Here is a 21,524-nt window from a genome sequence, read left to right on the forward strand (position 1 = left end):
CGATGGAACGATGAGCTGTATGAGCTTTACAACGATATGGACATAGTGCAGCGAATTAAAATACAGCGGCTCCGCTGGCTTGGTCATGTCGTTCGAATGGACACCGACGCTCCAGCTCTGAAAGTATTCAACTCGGAACCCGCTGGTGGTAGCAGAGGAAGAGGGAGGCCCCCACTGCGATGGAAAGATCAGGTGGAGAAGGACTTGGCTTCACTTGGCGTTTCCAATTGGCGTCAGTTGGCACAGAGGAGAAACGACTGGCGTGCTTTGCTGAACTCGGCCAAAATCGCTTAGGCGGTTACAGCGCCAAAAAAGAAGAAGAGGAAGAGAAGGTGCTTGTCGTATTTTCAGGAACCAGCTTATTCATTTTTGTTTGAAATCGTAAATGATTTGCATAATAACAAAGTCCAACAAAATTTAATTTTTTCCTTCGACAGAATAACCGTAGTAATATCCCTGCAGTGAAATCCCAAACTAGTCAGGAAAAATACTAGTTTACAACTAGAAAACCCTGACAGAAACCGAACTAGTTCGAAAATGACCAGACTTGTACTAAGTACAAAACGATTTATTCATGCCCTATTTTGTTTGACTTCGACAGTTTAATAGAATAAAGTACACACAATATTATATCTTTTATTCGTATTTATATTGTAAACCGTTAAAACGAGTACGTATACAATTATACCGCCCTGTTAAATAATCATTAACATTCATATTGATTATTAATTAAAGCATGTTTTTTTTTATTACCGTTTAATGATTAAATACCAGCATGAACACCTTTTTAATGATTAATAATTAATTACATAAAAAGATGTTAATTAATTCATTAATTTTAATTACATCATTATTTTGTTATTATTGATAATTTTCAATTACTTTTGACATTTTTCAATTACACGATTAATAATAATTATTTGATAAATTTCTATTTTCAATCAACAAGCCAAACTATAGACAAAAATTAAGAATATTTAATAACTGCTTGAATTATTTATTTATTTTATTCTTATCCAAATCTCAAATTTTAGACACTAAATATTACTTTTGTAAATTTAAAAAAATCGTAGATTGAAGTGAGCAAAGTTAATGAATTTAATTTATTTTAATGAAAACTTTTATTTTTATTTTAGATCACTCAAAAAGGAAATAAAGAACTCATTTTATTTTTAACTAAAATGTTTTCTTTTGCATATTCAATGTTATTAAAAAAGATAAAAATATAGTATTTATTGTACCTGAAACCTTTTACTTTCAATAACATTTAATGAAAAATTCATTTAAATTTATATTGGAAAGTTTGAAATATCTATGTATTTATTTTTGCTTTTAATTAATACTCAAAAAATTTCACACTAATTATTGGCAAATCTAAGGCTGCTAAATAAAAATGTGTAATATATTAAAGTATTCTTAAAATTTTTTTATTGTATATTCATGAATTCCGCTTATTTTTTCACTCCCAAAGTAGTGGTTTTGGTCCATAATTAGACTAGTATTTTTCTGTATATTCTGAACTAGTATGAGACTGTTATATTTCTGACCGAAATGTGACAATTGCCATCTCGTAGGACATCCCCATATTAAAAATACCAGTTGATTGCATGGAAAAAAGATAGTGGGCTGACTAGTTGGACATGCGGTTCATACTAGCTGTGAGGTAGTTTACAACTACTTCATTTGACTACAGGGATTTTAAAAGACGACATCATACTGATCATTTTAACTGAACAAAGTCTAACACACCTCAGTTTTGTTTTATTTGCACTCAAAGCTTGAGACATTGCACAAGATATATGTAAATCTTTAACGGCATCGTGCTTTGAGAAAATATTAATTTACTACGTATTCTTTTAGCTAGGATTCTGAAAATCTGAATTCTCATTTACATTTGGAAGATCCTTTTTCGAACAAATATACCAAGAAATCTATATGTACGGCAATTAATAACACCGTGCGACAGTAAACTTTTCACACGAAAATATCAATATACTACAAAACTGGGGGCCAAAATTTAGTAAAACTGCGTTTTTAGTTTTTCTGTCTGACGTCCGGATTTTTTTTTTTTTTAACTTTCAAATTTCTAGAATATGATTGAATACAAAAATTATTCAGAAGATGCGGTGAATTTTAGAGTAAGATTGATACCCATTATCAATTAAAAGAAAAAATTCTGTAGAATAGAAAAAATAATAATTTTTGGGTGAACAAGGACGAATAAGTATTGATAATGTCCTTTTAAAACTTTATCCTTGAATATCCTTGGAAGTTTCCAATATTTATTTTTGAACAAAATATATGCCAGGGACTAATATGTTAACTACCACATCCTCGAATTTCATCCTTCTAACTTTATTAGCTCAAAAAAAATGTACACTTCTCTTTATAAGATATTGATATGTAGTTACAATATTTATACATATTATTATTTTTTGCGAGATAGAGAGTATTTCTGATGGTATCTTAAATAATCTAAATCATTAAATATAAATTTTCACTGATTTTCGTGCGGCAAATTTTAGAGCTGGTTTTGATGAAGTTTTTTGTGTTGATTACGAATCCAAAAGTATAAAGTTTTCATCAGGTCCAGATTTTGAGAAAAACGAGGTCAAAGTGACAAAAAATTGCGTTTTACAACATTTGAGAAGCCCTCCACTTAGGCTTAAATTAAATCTAGAACTCTCTACTACTATAACTGATCATCAAGTTAAGGTGCACGGATCGTATTTTCAGGGACAGCCGTCGAGAGTTCTAGCTTTAATTTAAGCCTAAGTGGAAGGATATATCGCGCTTTGTTTCTTTGCTAAATTTTCTCAAATATAACCCTTTGAGTTTTTAAAAAATACCGTTATATGGGAAGTGGGCGCATTTGTGGGCGGTTTTTTTATATTACCACTTTATACTAGTATTCACTAAAGAAGCTTGTGTTCAAAATTCGAAGGCTCTAGATACATTTTTACGGTATATTGCCATCTTTTTCGTGATTTCTCGCACTGTGGACGGCCGCCTCAGAATTCGGTTCAAAAACGCCCTATCTCAGCACATTTTCAATATATCTTCAGCTGAGATAGGGCGTTTCCGAGCCGAATTCTGAAAGAGGATAAAATTCTGAAATGGGGCATTCTTGAAAAGTTTTCTGAGATAGGGCGTTTCCGAACTGGCTGCCGAGATAGGACGATCTTCCACTCAAGTGTCCATATGTAATACAAAATGGGACTTCAATTAAAATAAAGTATATTAAAATAAAATACATTGAATTAAAGTGAGGCAAATTAAACTAAATTTAATATAATTTCAATACATTAAATGAAACTAAATTAAATTAAACTAAACTAAATTTAAAAGGAAATCGTACCATGTTATATATATTTGTTATATCTATCATGGAGCATAGTACAACAAATTTAGAAAGCTAGTGTTGAATCTCCAAATTCCCTACGAATTGCCCCTCAGCATCCTTTATATTTTAACTTTTCCATCCTTCTCCCTCTACTTTCAGCTCAGAATTTATAATTGTTCGTGCTGCTCCAAATCATGTACATATGCATGTATGTACATCATGGTCGTGTTCGACAGGTCGTAAACTCTTTTATGTTCCAGGCATCAACTACGCGGGTCGTAATTTTGTTGACTGCGAACTTCTTCAAAAATGCCAAATATTACATTTTGCCACGGCTTAAGGCATACGAAGAATGCAACAACAACCAAGCACACAGACAGTTATTATCAAATGTTTGTGTGCCCCGAAAGGACGACAAGGAAGTATGGGATGGAAGGTACCACGAAATGAAATGAAGTTTTGGAACGCGTAGTATAATGTGTATAAATTACATACACACTTATGTACGTATGCATGTACATCTGTATATAAATGCGTATTTGTATATACATACATATGAAAGCGTATATGCAGCAGCGTGGGTAAAGTCTAACGACGGCTGCTTTAACCAATGCGTGCGTAGGTGGGTGTCTTGGCTTATTTTAATTGGATTTAGGGATGGGTGGAGAATGAAATTTTTTGGCAGAAAGGTGAAGGGGAAAACTGCAGACCAAAGATCCAGGGCAATATACGAAACGACTGATTTCTTATGTGTTTTGATGCTCCAAGACAATTGGATATGTAATTGTGTGTCGATTCGAGCACGGGCTATTGGACATTGCGTGCAGAGTGTCTGTGTACGAAAGTTGAATTTCTTAACGCACAAATCATTATGAGTTTTGACAATGCGAGTAAAACTTGTCTGGAAGCCAAGCTCAGGGCAGGACATCAATTGCAACAGAATTATATGAAAATCAAGTAAATGCAGAGAGAGTAATTCGATATCCATTATTTTCCTTATTGAGAAAAAAACAATTTTGTGGCTTATGAAGGTTAAACAGAGCAGCAACCAAGTCGCCTCACCCCTCACTTGATAATTATATTGTGAAAATATTTATTTCGAGTACGACTATGTATGTAGTGTAGTGGTATAATATATTTAGAGGAGTGTTTCCGATACATTGCGCGGACTCACAATAGCACACACACATACACATTCACACCCATTGTAATGCTAAGCGCGAAATATTAAAATTTTTTTCTCTACACAAAAAACTAAATTGCGCGCGTGCTGTCTGCCGATTTGTGATTCATTTGTCACGTTGCTTGCCTTACTGCTTTTTAATGCATTTATGGAGTTTTTTCGCAATACATACTCCTTTTTGCTTTCTCACTCTTCTTTTGCTATTTTTTAGCCTTCATTTATGAACTTTGGTACTAAAATTTCCTGTGTGGGCAAAGTTTAGTTTTACAACTTAGTTCGTATACACACCGCTTATTCGCTTGGCACTTATTTTTTAATTCACAATTTTAACATTTTCCACTAGATATGTATGTATTGCATTGCTACTATCATCAACATTTTACGCGACACTTCTATGATATACAATTTTTGGTATCCTTTTTCCACATGTATGTATCCTCCTATTCTCCCTACACTACTCCATACTACACTATTCGCCGCTTAACGAGTGAACGCCGCTGAACGCACCGCCGACTGACGCACTCGAATGAACTTTCTGAATTGAAAAGCACCAGCGTGAGAGCCGAGCTCCCAAAGCGAATCAGCCCGAGTGAAAAACAATTCTAACGAATTTACGAAATTCGAAAAGGAAAACGAAACGAAATTGAACCCAGAGTTGCCACTGCCGAACAAAAATACTTACCATTTACTTTGAAAAAATCTACCAAATCTGGAAAGTATCTACCAATAACTTTTTTTAAGTTATTTTAGTAAAAACTATAGATTTGTTCTTTTTTTGAGTTATTTCAATAAAAATCAAATTTTCTTGAATAAAAAAAAACGCTTTTTATTTTCTTAATATTCAAAATGTTTTTCAAGTAATTTTTTTATTTTATTTATTTTGTTGGAAAAGAGTATTGTTTACATTTAAGTAAAATCATAAAAGTCAAGGATTAAAGCTATAATTTAGAAGAGTTCAACAAATTTGCTATTTTCTCAAAATTTTTAGAAAATTTTTGGGTAAACAGTTTTATTACCCATTGAAAAATTCCCGTTGATTTAAAATTTTCTTTTGCCACCGGCCTTTGGAGTTTTTTCTTTTTTAATTTTATTTAAAGAATCATTTAAAATATTTAGGCAATCAAGAGCTCCTCAGGATTCGAGTAAAATGAGTTTTGAACTGGACACAATATAAAGCGTTTGCAAATTAATGGAATTAAATGGACTATACTTATAGAAAGAAATTTATTATCAGACTTTTTGGTTTCCATGTATTTACTATGGGCGGATTAAAAAATTTTCGGGTGGATTTTTTAGATAACTACAGAACGAACAGTTTTAAAGTGCACAAAAATTACTTTAACAAAAATCTACCAAAATGAAAGCAAATTTACCTTTTTACCAACCCACATTTTGTCTACCAAATTTGGTAATAATTTACCAAAGTGGCAACCCTGATTGAACCTCAGCACAATGCTCTGCAGAAAGTTTCCTTAATTCGAATGCATGCACGTGTGCGGGTGGTGGTATGCGCTGTCATTATGTTAGGAGTAAAAAGCTTCCAAATTTAGGAAAACCAATTTCTGTAGCAATGCTACGGTATAGATATTCTCGCAGTTTAAGAAAGTATGTACATATGGGGACGCGTTATTTTGTAAGTACCCTGCAGTGAAATCCCAAACTAGTCAGGAAAAATACTAGTTTACAACTAGACCAAACTTGTACCAAGTATAAAACAATTTATTCATGTCCTGTTTTATTTGACTTCGACAGTTTAATACAATTAATTAAATTAAGAATATTTAATAACTGCTTGAATTATTTATTTATTTAATTCTTACCCAAATCTCAAATTTTAAACATTAATTATTACTTTAATAAGTTTTTTAAAATAATAGACTGAAATGTGCAAAGTTAAATTAATTTATTTTAATGAAAACTTTTATTTTTATATTAGTTCACTAAAAATTATCTAAAGAATTCATTTTATTTTTGACTAAAACGTTTTCTTTTGCATATTCAATATTATTAAAAAAGATAAAAATATAGTATTAATTGTACCTGAAACCGTTTACTTTTAATGACATTGAATGAAAAATGCATTTAAATTTATATTCGAAAGTTTGAAATATCTATGTATTTATTTTAGCTTTTAATTAATACTCAAAAAATTTCACACTTATTATTGGCAAATTTAAGGCTGCTAAATAAAAATGTGTAATATATTAAAGTGTACTTAATCAAACGTTTTTTATTGTATATTCATGAATTCGTTTTATTTTTTGACTCCCAAAGTAGTGGTTTTGGTCCATAATTAAACTAGTATTTTTCTTTCTATTTTGAACTAGTATGAGATTGGTATATTTCTGACCGAAATCTGACAATTGCTATCGTTTAGGACATCCTGTTAGAAATACCAGTTGATTGCATGGAAAAAAGATAGTTGGCTGACTAGTTGAGCATGCGGTTCATACTAGTTGTGAGGTAGTTTACAACTAGTTCATTTGACTACAGGGTGCATACATATGAGTATACATATGTACATACATACAGTGGCAATTAAAATTAAGTAAAAACGCACCACAATTTCAACGACTATTTGAATAACTCTTCCTTACCACTTTTATCGCATTTATTCTTTTAAGTTCCACTGAAAATGCCGAACCCGGTTTGTCTGCATACCAAACTTGACAAGGGATGACGGAAATTCGTTCCAAAATAAATCATCTTACCACTCTGTCGGAAAAATCAACCAACACCAACACCACCTTTTGAAGTTCAAACCACAGAGCCGATAATTCATAAATCATAAATAGATGAAAAAGCATTTTTTCGTCCTCGAAAATTCGTTTAGGGTGGCTTTCTTCCTTTCTATTTATAAATATGAACAAAATATTATTTAATAAATAAAAGAAATGTTTTTCGTAAGTAAAATAAATCGCTGCATTATAGTCACCAGTTTCCCATTGCTATTTAATCGAACTCAATTAATATGGGGAGAAACAATGTTTAAGCACAGCTGAATATACATAAACATTTATTTAAGTTTACGACATACAATAGTACGACACTTGCGACAACTTTGTGAATACCACAAATATTGTCAAATCGGTAATAACTAGTAAGTAGCGCTTTGGACGTAAGTTTTCCTTTAAGGGGTCTACAGCTTTTGCAAATTTCAGAATAAAAACAAATGTATTTACAAAAACCATAAATGTATTTCAGAAAAGGTCGAATGAATTTCGTAAAAGAGCAAACGTGTTTCTGAAAATCTCAAATGTATTTCAGATATTCCAATTGTAAATCAGAAAACCCCACATTTATTTCAGAAATGCGCAAATGTATTTCAGAAAAAGCCAAATGTGTGTGACCATGAGGTCAAGGTTCAGGAATGGTATTTTCAGGGATAGTATTCGATAGCTTTAATTCAAGCGTAAGTGGAAGATTCTATCACCTTCTGTTTATTTGCTACAGCTTCTAAATATGGCAAAAAACGTGATTGTTTGACCCTTTGACCTGGTTTTTTTTTCAAAAATCTGGAGCTGATGGAAACTTTATATTTACGAATTCGTAATCAGCAAAAAAAAAGTCCACCAAAACAGCTTTAACATTTGCTACACTAAATTTTTTTCCATTTTTGTTGGCCTGTGTTATTTCATTTCTAAAGTGTGTGTTTTTATGTAATAAAAAATATTATCTGTTAAATTAGAATCAATAAATGAACGAACGAAAAAGGACACTGAGGATGGCACGACGCCGAAACCGGTTTGTCTGCAAACCAAGATTGACAAGGGATCACTACAGAGTCGGAAAAATCAAGCAACACCAACTTACAAATAAGGACAGTCTCAGAACCAACATACTTTTCACCACAAACATATGTATGAACTACGTCTATTAAAAATAGAACAAAAAAGGACGCTGAAGATGGCACAACGCCGAAACCGGTTTGTCTGCAAACCAATTTTGACAAGGGATGACGGAAATTCGTTTCAAAATATATCATCTTAACATACTGTCGGAAAAATCAACCAACACCAACATATCAATAAATTTATTTGTATAGGTACTTACTGACTTTTTGCGTATTTTCTTTTTCTGCTTCCGCGTGTAAAGGCTTTCTTCATAATATTTAAATGATGGAATAAGTCAACGATACTTAAATCGACTTTTCTTGTCTTCTTCTTGTTTTTCTTTCTTTTTCTTGGTCCTTTCGCCGATTATGATTTTAACGGAAAACCGTTCCAGATTCAGATCAGGAAAGCACGCGAAAAATAGGGGTATTCTTGAAGTTTGCGAAATGTAAACGGGATCGAACCCGCATCATCGATGTGCAAAGTCATAAGCGCTAACCACTGACTATGGACCCCTCGTAAACTCTTAAACACCTTTTAATTTTTTAACATTTTTAAGGAAATTAATAAACATTTCAAGTGGAAACGGTGATAAACACGTCCTTTATGTCATATCCATCGATTCAGTGGCAAAGTTTGAAGTTGTTAAGAAATCTCCAAAGTAGATTTTGAAAATCGCACTGCTTTATATAGGCGGAAAATGGATTTAATTTAATTTTATTGTTTTTTTTATATAAATATAAACTTTTAGGGGGTAGTTGCGATAAATATAACGCTGGCGAGTTTTCGTCGCTGAATCTTATTTGCAATGATGTTATTAAGGAATCTAAGTATGGGATATGGTTTGCTCTATGTTTTTGTCGATCAACTATTTATACGCGGGAGACTTAATTCAATATTCAAGGTTTCAGTTGTATTCGTGCTGACTCCAAACTCTTGCCAGAGTTATTGTCAATATACTGCTTGTGTGCTTTTATTATTGTTATGATTTGTGTAACATGCTCTGCGTACTTAATTACATTCGGGGTTTCTTACGTTGGCCACTGAAAATTTGGTTACATAATATTTTTCAACGAAATATGTACATATATTCACAAATAGCAAAGTTATTGCAAAAATTCTCAAATAACCCAAAAAATACAAACTTCAAAAATTGGAGGGTAATGTAGTATATATGGTTCAGATAATGCGGTATACATACTGTACCACATAACGATAAGGCAGCTGTTATCGCCTATTTCATATTGTCTTGGGTCCACTTACGAATTTCTGCTATTATGGTATCTACAACAAAAGGGGTGTTCAAGTAATTAAAAATTTATGTGTAGAGGGTAATGTGGTAAAGCATTAAGCAACTTCTTGTATACCAAAATGGCGGATTTTCCAAATTTTCAAAAAACCTCATATAAAATCTACAAATCATAAATTTTCATTATCCGAGACTTGATAAATGAAATACAAAACTTACTTTTGCAATATTAACACTTTTTTCTTTCTAAATAAATTTTTTAAACAAATAAAGTTTTTTCGTGCAGAAAAAAAATTTAAAATACGGGAACTCATGTTTTGTGCGACTTAAAGGAAACCAACTGGTTTTACTTCCTTTCTGTATGATAACCCTGCCTATTCTAAGTCTTCACATGTTAACGTGATAACAGACGTTGTAGACTATTTAGAATTTAAGATAGGCGACTGAACCACATAACACTCCTATACCACAATACCCGACGTTCCTTAGGGTTATGTCGCATAGGACACTTTTGTAAAGTATTCAATTCTGAAGAAACCCCTCCATTGGCCATGATTATACCACCAAATGCGTCTGATCTGTAGAAATTTTATGAAAAAAATTAAATTTTATCAGACTTATCATGAGTTTCACTTTCCCCGAACCAGATCAATTTTCACTTGTGGTTTCTATGGATTTACTATGGGCGGATGACAACTTTTCGGAGGAATTTTTTTCGGGCGAAACTCAGGATAAGGCATTACGTGTACTTAAAACGGAGAATCTTTGCACTCCTTGGTCGATATTAATATCCAGTTCTGGCAAAATATATTTTTTATTTTCACTTTTATTTCAACATATTTTGATTAAAAGAAAAATAAAATATTTCACACAAACAACAAAAAATATAATCGATAATTGCATGAGGCTATTGCCTGAAAATTTTAAAATGCACTTAGTGGCATTGTGCTACTATGATAGACGGCCGAGTAATCATAGTCAACTTATGTACAGTAGACTGCATTACTCCCCATACAAAAAAGCGGTACTTTTTTCCCACTGGAATTATAAAATCTATTATATTTTAAGACTTCCACCAAAATATCTCGTAAAAATATTAAGATTTACGATTTGATAATACCTCCAAAAATTGAGTTTTTTTAATAAAAACGGGTTTTCTTAGTATTTTTTGAAAAAATTACCTCAGATGACTGAACAGTTTAAAAAGTTTGCTTAAAAATATTGGTTATTTAAGTTTTTATTTAATATTTTAGTAGAAGTCTTAACCTAGTATGGTAGTCCCGCTGGAAAAACCGCAACTTTTTTGTTGAGGCAGCCTAATGTACAGTAGTCGAAAAATTTATAGCCGCGCCATATTTTAAATTTTAAGTTTTAAAATATTATTTTGCTGTTATTTAATTTTGGTTAGTTTTTTATAGTTCATTCTTTAACAGCATCTGTATAAATACAAGTTTAAAGACAGAGTCACACGATTGGGTATTTGCCGCCTACGCAGAAAAAGTTCTGCTCAAAATACTTCCGCCCCTTTTCCGGCGACACAGAAAGGAAAATTCTACTTAGTGAAGGTTATAATTCCTACACCCAAAAAAACTTCTCTTAATTGAAGAAAGACATTTCTTCAAAATGATAGACTACATCCACGGTTCCATATGTTCGTGTACGTTTTTCCACATTCCAAAGAAAAATTACGCATTCGGGAGAATTTTTTTCTCATTCGGAAGAATTTTCGACCTTTTCTTTGATCCAGGGATGGATTTTTGGTTCAGTGTAAGCGCAGCCGAAGGCCGCCTACGCAGAACGAAGTTCATTTTCATGTATGTACTATTTCGGTTTTTGTCATATGCATTACTTCGGGTTTGTGTCGAAACTGTGCATGTATGCATTACTTCGTTTTTCTCATATGCATTATTTCGGTTTTCAAACGAAAGTGTGCATATGCATAATTTCAGTTTTTCTAATATGCGTTATTGTGGTTTTCAACCGAAACTGTGCATATACGCATTATTTCGGGTTTTTCGTATGCATTATTTCGGTTTTTTCATATGCATTATTTCGTATGCACAGTTCCCATATGCACAATTCCAGGGTACCGGTCTCGTAAGGTGACGCCAGGAAAGATATTTCAAAACCTGTATTTATGCTCTGATTTTTTTCACATTTGGCAGGTTTAGTTGAAACGTAGTAAGGCAAAGATTTGAAAGAAATTGAACCGCTGGTGGCGCTGATGTCAAAAGAAAAAGTACGGTCGACATAAAATGTTTTCTTCCATTTTAAAAATCCGTTCAAGAACAATATTAACAAAAATTTTTAATGGAAATTTTAGTAACGTAACGCCAGATAACGTCATGTCAGATAATTCAGCTGATAAAACAGAAAAGATTTCTACATTTAAAAACTTGGAAAATAAACCTTAAACATTCAGCATTTAAGTTGCCACTCAATATGCAGTCCAGCATTACTCCAACATGTAAAATCATTATCTGGGATGAATGTACCGTGGCTCACAAAAAGTCGCTTAGAGCCTTCGATCAGACGCTAAAAGATCTGCGAGGTAATGATGAGCTATTTGGGGGAGCCCTTATTTTGCTGGCTGGTGACTGTTATGTAATGGGACTAGACTTTCTGTTAAAAATGTGTGCCCAATGTTACAGAAGCAACGGTCCTGAATAGTAAATCAAAAGGGGAAGACATTTTGATTCCATAAATTCATATGATACCAAGCAATATGCCGTTTGAATTCAAGCGTTTGCAATATCCTGCCCGCCTTGCTTTCTCAATGATAATAAATAAGTCACAAAGTCAAACACTTAAAGTTTGTGGATTAACCTTGGATAATCCATGTTTTGCGCATGTTTAGTTATACGTTGCATGTTCTCGAGTGGGACAGCCAAACAGAAATGGAAGAAGAAAAATTATAGTATATCCTAAAGCGTTAGAATAAAATACTGCTTTAATATAACAACTAAATTATGCTCAACGGCATAGCAACGCGGGCTGGGTTTTTGTTAGTTGTTTACAAAAATCTTAAAAGTGAAAACTCTCACTGTTGGTCATTTTTCTAAGAGCTCCCAAAGGACCTATAGGGGACCAAGGCGGTCGACAGGGTGTATTTTTATAAATGGCGGTTTATGCCCTCTCCTTTCGCCCCTGCCCCTTTAGCCGCCACCTATGTACATATGGGATGCTGGCATTTGCACGATATATCGTACACATTTTTTGCAGCTTTTGGCGATTTTTAATTTTTTATTGGAACGTTGTCACATCTCAAAAAGTGAATCTCATATTCAAGGGATCTTTTGTGTTTTCAAAATAAAATCTTTGAAAAATCAAAACAAAACAATTGTTTATATATCTACATATTTGCATTTTTATCAGACCCTCTGATTAAAAAATTCATCTTACAATGTCATATTAGCAGCCAAGAATGCTCAAAATCATAAAAATCAATATCCATTCGTCGCCCCTATGCCAGAAACATGATTGTGTAAATTTTCAAATTTTGGGAAATCAAGTTTGAAAGTTTTTTTTACGAGACTTACCTCTACATTGGCGGCCGCTGTGGTGTAGTGGTAAGCAATGCGCGCTTTCACTACGCAGCACCTGGGTTCAAACCCTGGTCAAAGCAACATCGCAAAAAAAATTTAGAAAAAAGGTTTTTTCTTAACCGCGGTCGCCCCTCGGCAGGCAATGGCAAACCTCCGAGTATATTTCTGCCATGAAAAACAGCTTCTCATAAAAATAAAAGCCCCGGTCGGAGTCGGCGTATGTGACAACATCAAGGCGCACGCCACAAATCGGAGGAGAAGCTTGGCCAAACACTAACATATGTGTAAGCGCCAATATTGTATTGTTATTATTAACTCTACATTTTATTCTATTAAAATTGTAAAATATGTGGCTTCCATGTACGCATGGTAGTCTGGGTTTTGGTATAACACAGATTATATGTCATAGAACATTCAAAGTTTAATCAAGTCAAGCCAATAGCTCAAAACTGATAAATTTGCACATTCATGCTTCTGGCATAAGGGTGACGCATTCTTAGCTTTTATTCACTTTTTATACAAGTTTTTGGATAAAAAAATAAGCAACTCATCAAAAAAGTGTTCGATATATCGTACAAATGCTGGGAAAGGTTGCTGGTCTGCTATGGTGTTATACATAAATATGTATATAGATACATTAGATGTAATAACTTTGCAAGACTGCTGTGCATCGCAAAAATATTTTCTATGCCAAAAATGTAATATTCATTTATCTATTGAAAAATACTTAAGAATAGAAATATGATTTAAGCTGAAAATGCGTTTTTTACCAAAAAAGCCACAACGGGTGCGTTCAGAAATGCATCAAGCCAAAGCATCAGAGTCTTTTATTTCTAAACTATAATTAATGGAAATATCTCATATGCGCAACTAAGTTCAAATTCGGCTTTTAACCGTGGTTGCGCATCTTTGACATTTCCATCAAGTATAGTCTAGAAATAAAAGAGACTGATGCTTTGGCTTGATGCATTTCTGAACGCACCCAACTATTCCTTTCCCTAACTTTGTATGACATATCGTACGAATTTCAATGAGCTGTAGACCATTATAATTTTATTATTATTTTAGACAAATTTAGTTTTGATATTTTTGGAAGCCTAGTTTAGAAAATGGTATCAAAGGGATATGGGCGAATCCGAGAAATAGTCAACCAAAATCGCAAAAAATGCATGCAATTCGAATTCTCCCATTTTTGTATCAAAAAAGGCATAGTACAACATATTCTTATTTCATATTTCTTTTCAGATTTATTTGAGAAATCTGATTTGCCACTCTTACTTTTTGAAACAGAGCTCTAAATAGCATTGATTTAAACACTTTATCTTTTAATAAAATACAACAATATCGCTTTAAAAAAAAATCAATTTTTTCAACGGAAAAAAGAGTAACGTCCGTAACGTAACGTCCCGAACGCACATATACAATTGTTTTAAAGTTAATCCAACCTTTAGTTTGCTTTTATATCACTTTTTGTAAACTTTACTATTTTCTCTTCAAAGAATTTTTGTAGATCGTGCTCTCCATGCATGACAATTTGCGCAAATCGGTTGACTTTGATGGTCATATCAAAATCGCTTCCTTTTAAGTAACGGCCGAACATAAATTTCGAAGGCAAATACACCGACATTAACACAAATTAAAATTTCCTATAAACCCTCCCTTAAACCACAAAAAATTGTTAACTTATAATGTCTTTGGCTGCAAAAAAGTTAAAAGAAACGTCCAAATATAACGTCCGCAACGCTAGGATTTGCCCATATAGCAAAGTTTCTTCCCACACTTTATACTTTTCCTGCAACTAAAACTGTTATAGTTGATTTCCACCAAGCTTTAACTGCAGTTTATGCCTACTGAAAAAAAAAATTACAACTGGAAGGTGGTAATTCCACCTATTAAGCAGAAGCAAACGAAAGGCAAAAGTTAAGAAATGAACCTTGCCTGTTACTCCATGTTAAAATTAATGGCACATATCTGAGCTCTTAACTGCAGTTAAGCCTTTGGTAGAAATAGGCTATTAAACCGTTTGCCTGAATTCTAATAAAACTCTAAAGGAAACTATATTCAAAATACAATCCACAACCGTATTACTTTGCATTTAATACACCATCTCCTTCGAGCTAATGTCCCACTATTTAATCATTGAATGATATTATATTAATTACTGCATATATATACATGCCCGTATCTCTAAAATTTAGATTCTAAATGTGCATACTTACGTATATACATACAAACATAAACACATTAATACTATCATATGATTACGTATCAGTGTGAATTGCCGCATCCATGGTTTGAGCTATTAAATACTATGAAGTTATTGAAATCGTTGGTTATTACCTGCAATGAGGCACAAGGTGAAAAACATCATTAAAAAATGCTTTTTAAGTGATAAAAAATGGAAGCAAACACAGCAAGCAAGCCCTATATACATATTCAAGTACACACCTACATACATCAGTGCCCATGCATACATACATACATATGTACATATCGTCGTTTAAAGTACAAAACCGCGTATCAAGAAAATGCAAAACCGCGTATGTGAGGTTGCATAAATTATTTTTTAGAGAGTAAAAACACACATATTTCAAAGTGGTTATCTATTTTATAAAGAAATCGCATTTCTGGCTAATATATTTCAGGGCGAATGGATAAGGATTGAGCCAAGAGCTTGTGTAAGCAAATCCAATTTTTGGCAGCCAATGTCAGTTACGCGGTTTTGCAGAATGACGATACGCGGTTTTGTACTTTAAATGACGATATGTATACTTAACATATGACTTATAAGCTGCGAAACAATAATAAAAGAGATGAAATGGCTGTCACTTGCAAACACACAAACACTATTAGAATAAGGGCACACTTATGTATGTATGGATACCCAGCCAGCAGAGAAATGTACGTTTTGCGCTTTTCGTACATCTTTCGTATCCTGGAATGTATAGAAGTCGAATTAATTTTTTTTGTTTTGTTTTAATTTTTAGATAATAATCTTATCTGAAACAATAATTGTAAAATACATACATACATATTTATGTATTCAAACTGAACGTTGGAAAACTTTTTACGTATTCTGGCAGTAGCTGAGTGCGTAGTTTGCTACCATTGTTATCTTTCAGCTGATCTCAGGTTCAAGTGCCGTCAAACACAACACATTAAAATAGTATAAAAAGAATTAACGATTAAATACATACACGCTTATTCTTTGTGTGTTTTTAGAAATTATGAAAATCATCGGTGAAATCAGAATAAAAGCGTTTTCGACGAAAAATTTAATCAGAAAATTTTCAGCAAACAGCCGAAATCCCATCCGTTTCACAACCATTTTTGTGCCTTTCTAAACATACATACATACATACGTTTCGGATGAACGCTTTATTGGGAGAACGTATCCGAAAAAAACAAAACATTTTCGGATACGTTTCCGGATATTTTGCTGGCGGGGTAGTTATGTACACATTTACGTCTATATTAAGTAACTACCTGACAGGTGCAGGCACTTACAGACATACAGAAAAGTGGTTTTTACTCAAATGCATATGCACATATATGCATATATAATTTCATATGTATATAAATATATACAGTAGGGCGATCCAAATTGTTTTCCAGCCAGCCTCCAGAGCTAAAGAATATTCAGAAAACGGAGAATCATATTTTTATCGGCTAAAAATATTTACTTTTAACGCTTTTATAAGCAATTCTACAAAAAAATATAGTTTCCCTATAAGGATGTAAAATCATAGAAGTAAACTAGTTATAAGGGAAACTTCCGGCGGCACGGTTAAATATTAACGGAAATGGAAAATACGGGTCGCTTATTTTCAATATTTTTCAGGAGCGAGAAAATTCCAAAAAGGGTAGATATCCTGTGTATTTTGAGACCACCTTAATGTACAAACATGTGATATGTAATATTAGACAAATACCAGCACAAGGGTAGTGAACTCGTACTTCAAAATAAAAATGGAAAATGTCTACCCGCAAAATGTGGGTCATTTCCATCATAAAAATAGCGCCCACAAACACACAACAACGCCAACGACAAGAATCAAAGAGTAATACTATAAGTAGCGTCCACATACACTGAAGCATTTATACATGTTTATATATGTACATTAATACAAGTGTATATATGAACATAATCCGACTGTGCAAAAAAGTATAGCCTACTGTAGAAAACCTGTGCAGCAGAACTGGCACTATCTCCTCAGGTAGACACAAAGGGTGACTAGTTTTTCAGTAGTTCAAACGAGATTCCAATGGCTATGTATTTAGATATGAGTACACAGAAACAAATTTTATTCTCCTTCATTGAAATTGAAAACAAAATAATTTAAGCAAAAAACTTATTTAAGGCAAGCTTTTATTAATTTGGTTAATAAAAAGGGACGCCTGCAGCACTTAACACCCAAGTGTTTTTTGGGGCTATTTCCTTCCTTTAAGTAATATACTACGTTCTAAATATGAAAAAAATAGGACCATAAATACGGACTTTCGAAATATTTCGACTCCTGCGCCACCTATCGGGCAATTTTTTTGTGTGGAATTATTCCTTTTCATGCACGTAATATACATTCAAAATATGAACTATACCGGACCCTAAATATGGATTTTTCAAATATTTCGACACCTGTACACCTATCGGATTAGTTTATCTTTCCTATTGCATTTCCATCGAGTTCTGAGTTAAGTTTGAAGTTTCGAGTCGCTAGCTCAGCGTGAATTTGGTTAAAAATTTTTTGCAAGATTTGATTGCGCACAGTTGTAACATAATTAAAGCTTGTAATGGGTTTTTAATTATTTATGTAATATATTTTTTATTTATTTATTTTAAGCATTTGGTTAACTAGAAAAGGTACGATACATACATATTCACATACCTACTAGTAGAAGGATGAGGGGAAAAATAGCCACTGAAATATTTACCCACACTGGCAGTTTGGGGACAAAACTGTAATCATAGTGATGAGACAACGTAATGTCGAGGCCACGCAATGAGCGGCAAAGCGGGGAGCGGTTGAGCGGCTGAGCGGCTTCAAATTAAAACATATGAAATATTATTGAAGTGGCCACGCACTGAGCGGCATTTTTGTATTGCGCGGCCTCGACCTTAGGATGTCAATACTCCAAGTGGAAATCCGCATTTCATCCAGGTTCTGTTAGAGGATCCGAACCCCGGCGTTCCGATCGCTTTCACAGCACAAGTAAAATGCACTGGGGATGCAAACTTTCCAACCGCAAAGTATCATCAAAGTATTGGCATCAGATGTATATGTTAAAAATCACGTGCCGAGAGGTTAGATTTGCCTAATCATTCTCTGTCGCTAAACGAAACCCAAATTTATTAATTTAAGCAGTGACGAACTTACGAATTAAATGTAAACTTTATCGTACCTTTTCCTCTTTGTAAACGTTTATAAATTATTTTGGAGGTAAAGCCGAGTGCAGTATTCTGATACCTGAGCATGCTTGAGTGACATCAAGGATAAATGGCTTTCGGGCTAATGCTAGGGTCATCCCCATCCCGATAAAATATTGGGGAGACTTGGAAACGCGCGCTCGCTTCGTCAACATTCAGTCGACTGCATAAGCTAAATCAACAAATACCGATTCAGAAGTGAGAGCTCAAGGATAACGCATTCTCCTCCAACATCTCCAAGCTACACATGTATATACATTAGACCGCATCACCAAAAAAACTTGCGGTTTTTCCGCCGGGGTTACAAAATTTATTATATTTTAAGACGTCCACCAAAATATTTCGGAAAAATATTTAGATTTAAGCGAGCTGTACCGATTTGAAAATACCTCCAAAAATGAATTTATGAATAAAAATAGCTTATTAAAGAACTTTTTGAAAAAAGTCCGCTCAGATGACAAATTAGATTAATCTTAAAAAATCTGCATAAAAATATTTGAAAATCTTTATTGAATAATTTATTGAAATAAAGATTTCGTTTAAAAGGAATAGGAAGTTCCCTAACTTGTTTTAATTGAACTTTTAAAACCAATCTAAAATAGGATTAAAATAATTGATAATAAAATTAATTTTACTGGAAAACAAAGCGCGGGGTGCTTAGATTTTGTAGTCCTGCTATTGATAATACTCAGTATTACTAAACACCCTACGTTTTGTTTTCCGGTAAAATTACTTTTATTGTCAATGAAATCTGTATTTCTATAATTTTTTTTTTACTTTTTAGTCCACATTGTAATAAAAGCGAGTTTTTTGTTTTTTGCGGCCACCTCTTCGCGCGACCTCTAAGGATTTGGATGAGAATTGAAGAGATTGAAGTTCTAGATAACTTTGTAACGAAATTTTTAATGAAAAAAAATGTTTTTGTTCCTTCATTTTAGGGGTTTTAATTATACTGGAGTGCCAGCCACTGTCGAAATTCGACCGTACTTCTAGTTTTTTAAGACCCCTAGAAAGGTTAAGCCGTCGTTTAACTTATAATGTACAAAATTACTTGCCGGAAAACCTCCTTCTTTCGAACTAAACCTTAACTTAAAATTTTTATATCTTTGAAGGTCGTTGGCAGGACTTGGAATATAACCGATACATTCCAGTTTGTCGATAAATTTCGATAATTTGATACATATCGATAATTCAATGAATTTCAAGAACACTAAAATCCCTAAACACAACAATAAATATATATAACTTTATAAATTTCATTAACTTGACAAATTTCGCTAACCCATACATTTTTATAGCTCGATATCTATCCGCAAATTTCGACAACTAATTTTCTGCGTCTATAAATTTCGACAACTCAATTAACATTGGTCAACTTCAATAATTTTACACGTTGTTATAACTCAATAAATAATGATAACTTGATAAATTTCGCTAACTATAACCTTAGTCCCCTTATTAGCACTTTTTTGTTAAATTGATACCACATATATTAGAAGCACTTGTTTCCGTTGCAACTATTTCAGTGCGCATCATTGCCCATTTACTCCCAACCAACGAATCGCCGCTAAAGAAGCTTCACTTCGAAAATACAATACATTTGCTTACCCTTTCAGTTACCCTAACCCTTAAATACATATTTCTCACTGTCTCCATTTTCGTCTTTGTCTTCTCTTTTGCCTTTTCTTTCTTTTTTTCATCTTTATCATTTATTTCGTCATCTTCATATTTATCTTTATTTCAAAGCTTTGTTTCAAATGCGAAGTGAAACAACATGCGAAACATGTCAAATTGAACATGTTGCAGCAACATCTAAACACAAATAATGAAATGTTTAAACGACCGTTTTGCCTGTAATTTTCAACTAATTTAAAACCATAAAGACTCTGTTCATCTAGGGAAAAATGCCTTTCCAATGGTGTTCTTGGTTTTGAAATCGGTTCGGTAGAATCGCCAAATGAACGGAGACAAAATTTATGTTAGCGTATTAATATATACTAGAGTGCCAGTTACTGTCGAAATTCGACAGTTTTTCTAGTTTTAGAAGCCTTTGAGAGGTTTTCTAACTTAACACGTAGCAAAAGTTATACGGTACAAATTAACTAACCGGAAAATCTTCTGCTAAAACGTAACAAAATTTTTTTTTTTCTGAAAAGGTCTTTGGAGGACTTCGGTAGGACTTGGAATTGACCCGATACATTCAAGTTTATCGCTAAATTTCAATAATTTGATACATATCGATAGTTCGATGAATTTCAAGAACACTAAAATTCGATAACTCAACAAAATTCGTTAACTCGACCAATTTCGATAACTGTGAAATTCGATGGCTCGATAAATTTCGATAACTCAAAAATGTAAAAACTTTGGATACCTTTATAAATTTTTACTTTTGACATCTCCACATTTTTCGAAAACTATCTAAACATTTTGATAACTCGTTACACTCTTCTTCGCTTCGTTGAACCAACCAATTTCAGTAGATCAATAATTATCGATAACTCTGTAAGTTGAAAGAACTCCATGCATTACGACACCTCGATAAATTTCGTTAAGTCTATAAATAATGATAATTCAATAAATATCGATAACTTGATACATTTCTTTAACTTGACAAATTTCGTTAATCCCACACGTTTTTATAGCTCGATAACTATCCGTAAATTTGGACAACTAAGTTTCTGTGTCTATAAATTTCGACAACTCAGTAAACATTGATCAGTTTGAATAATTCGATACGTTGTGATAACTTAATAAGCATGGATAAGTTTCGATAATTATAAACTTCGATGATTCGATAAATTTCAGTAACCTTAAAGGCTGATTTTATTTCGATTCCTATCGGAAAATTTCAACTCTGTTAACCTAATTCTTTTGTACTTCTCATAGTCTCCATTTTCGCCTTATCTCAATTTTCGTTTTTATCTTCAGCTTTTGCCTTTTTTT

General features: G+C 33.1%; 1 protein-coding gene and 1 long non-coding RNA gene across 14 annotated transcripts in view; both read right to left on the minus strand.

Annotated features, from left to right (window-relative positions):
• The window catches only part of RhoGAP100F (Rho GTPase activating protein at 100F), a 273,890-nt gene that overhangs the window by 120,049 nt on the left and 132,317 nt on the right, over positions 1-21,524 (minus strand). For 3 of the 13 annotated variants that reach the window (XM_017610022.1, XM_017610019.1, XM_017610030.1), the window contains exon 1: positions 4,658-5,047. The exons of 7 other annotated variants lie outside the window; for them this stretch is intronic. The gene's annotated coding sequence lies outside the window, so the exon portion shown is untranslated. Of the gene's footprint in view, positions 1-4,657; positions 5,048-21,524 lie in introns of those variants that run through there. 3 more of the 13 variants (XM_017610023.1, XM_017610021.1, XM_017610024.1) reach the window with 3 other exon arrangements.
• LOC108358600 (uncharacterized) lies at positions 14,855-16,515 on the minus strand. Its single transcript, XR_001846794.1, has 3 exons — positions 16,500-16,515; positions 15,258-15,260; positions 14,855-14,932 (listed from the first exon to the last, which is right to left on the minus strand). It is a non-coding gene; the product is annotated as an uncharacterized LOC108358600 (long non-coding RNA).

This window comes from Rhagoletis zephyria, unplaced genomic scaffold (assembly GCF_001687245.7).
Source record: "Rhagoletis zephyria isolate East Lansing unplaced genomic scaffold, Rhagoletis_zephyria_1.1 Rzeph_scaffold_00273, whole genome shotgun sequence".
NCBI classification, from domain to species: domain Eukaryota; kingdom Metazoa; phylum Arthropoda; class Insecta; order Diptera; family Tephritidae; genus Rhagoletis; species Rhagoletis zephyria.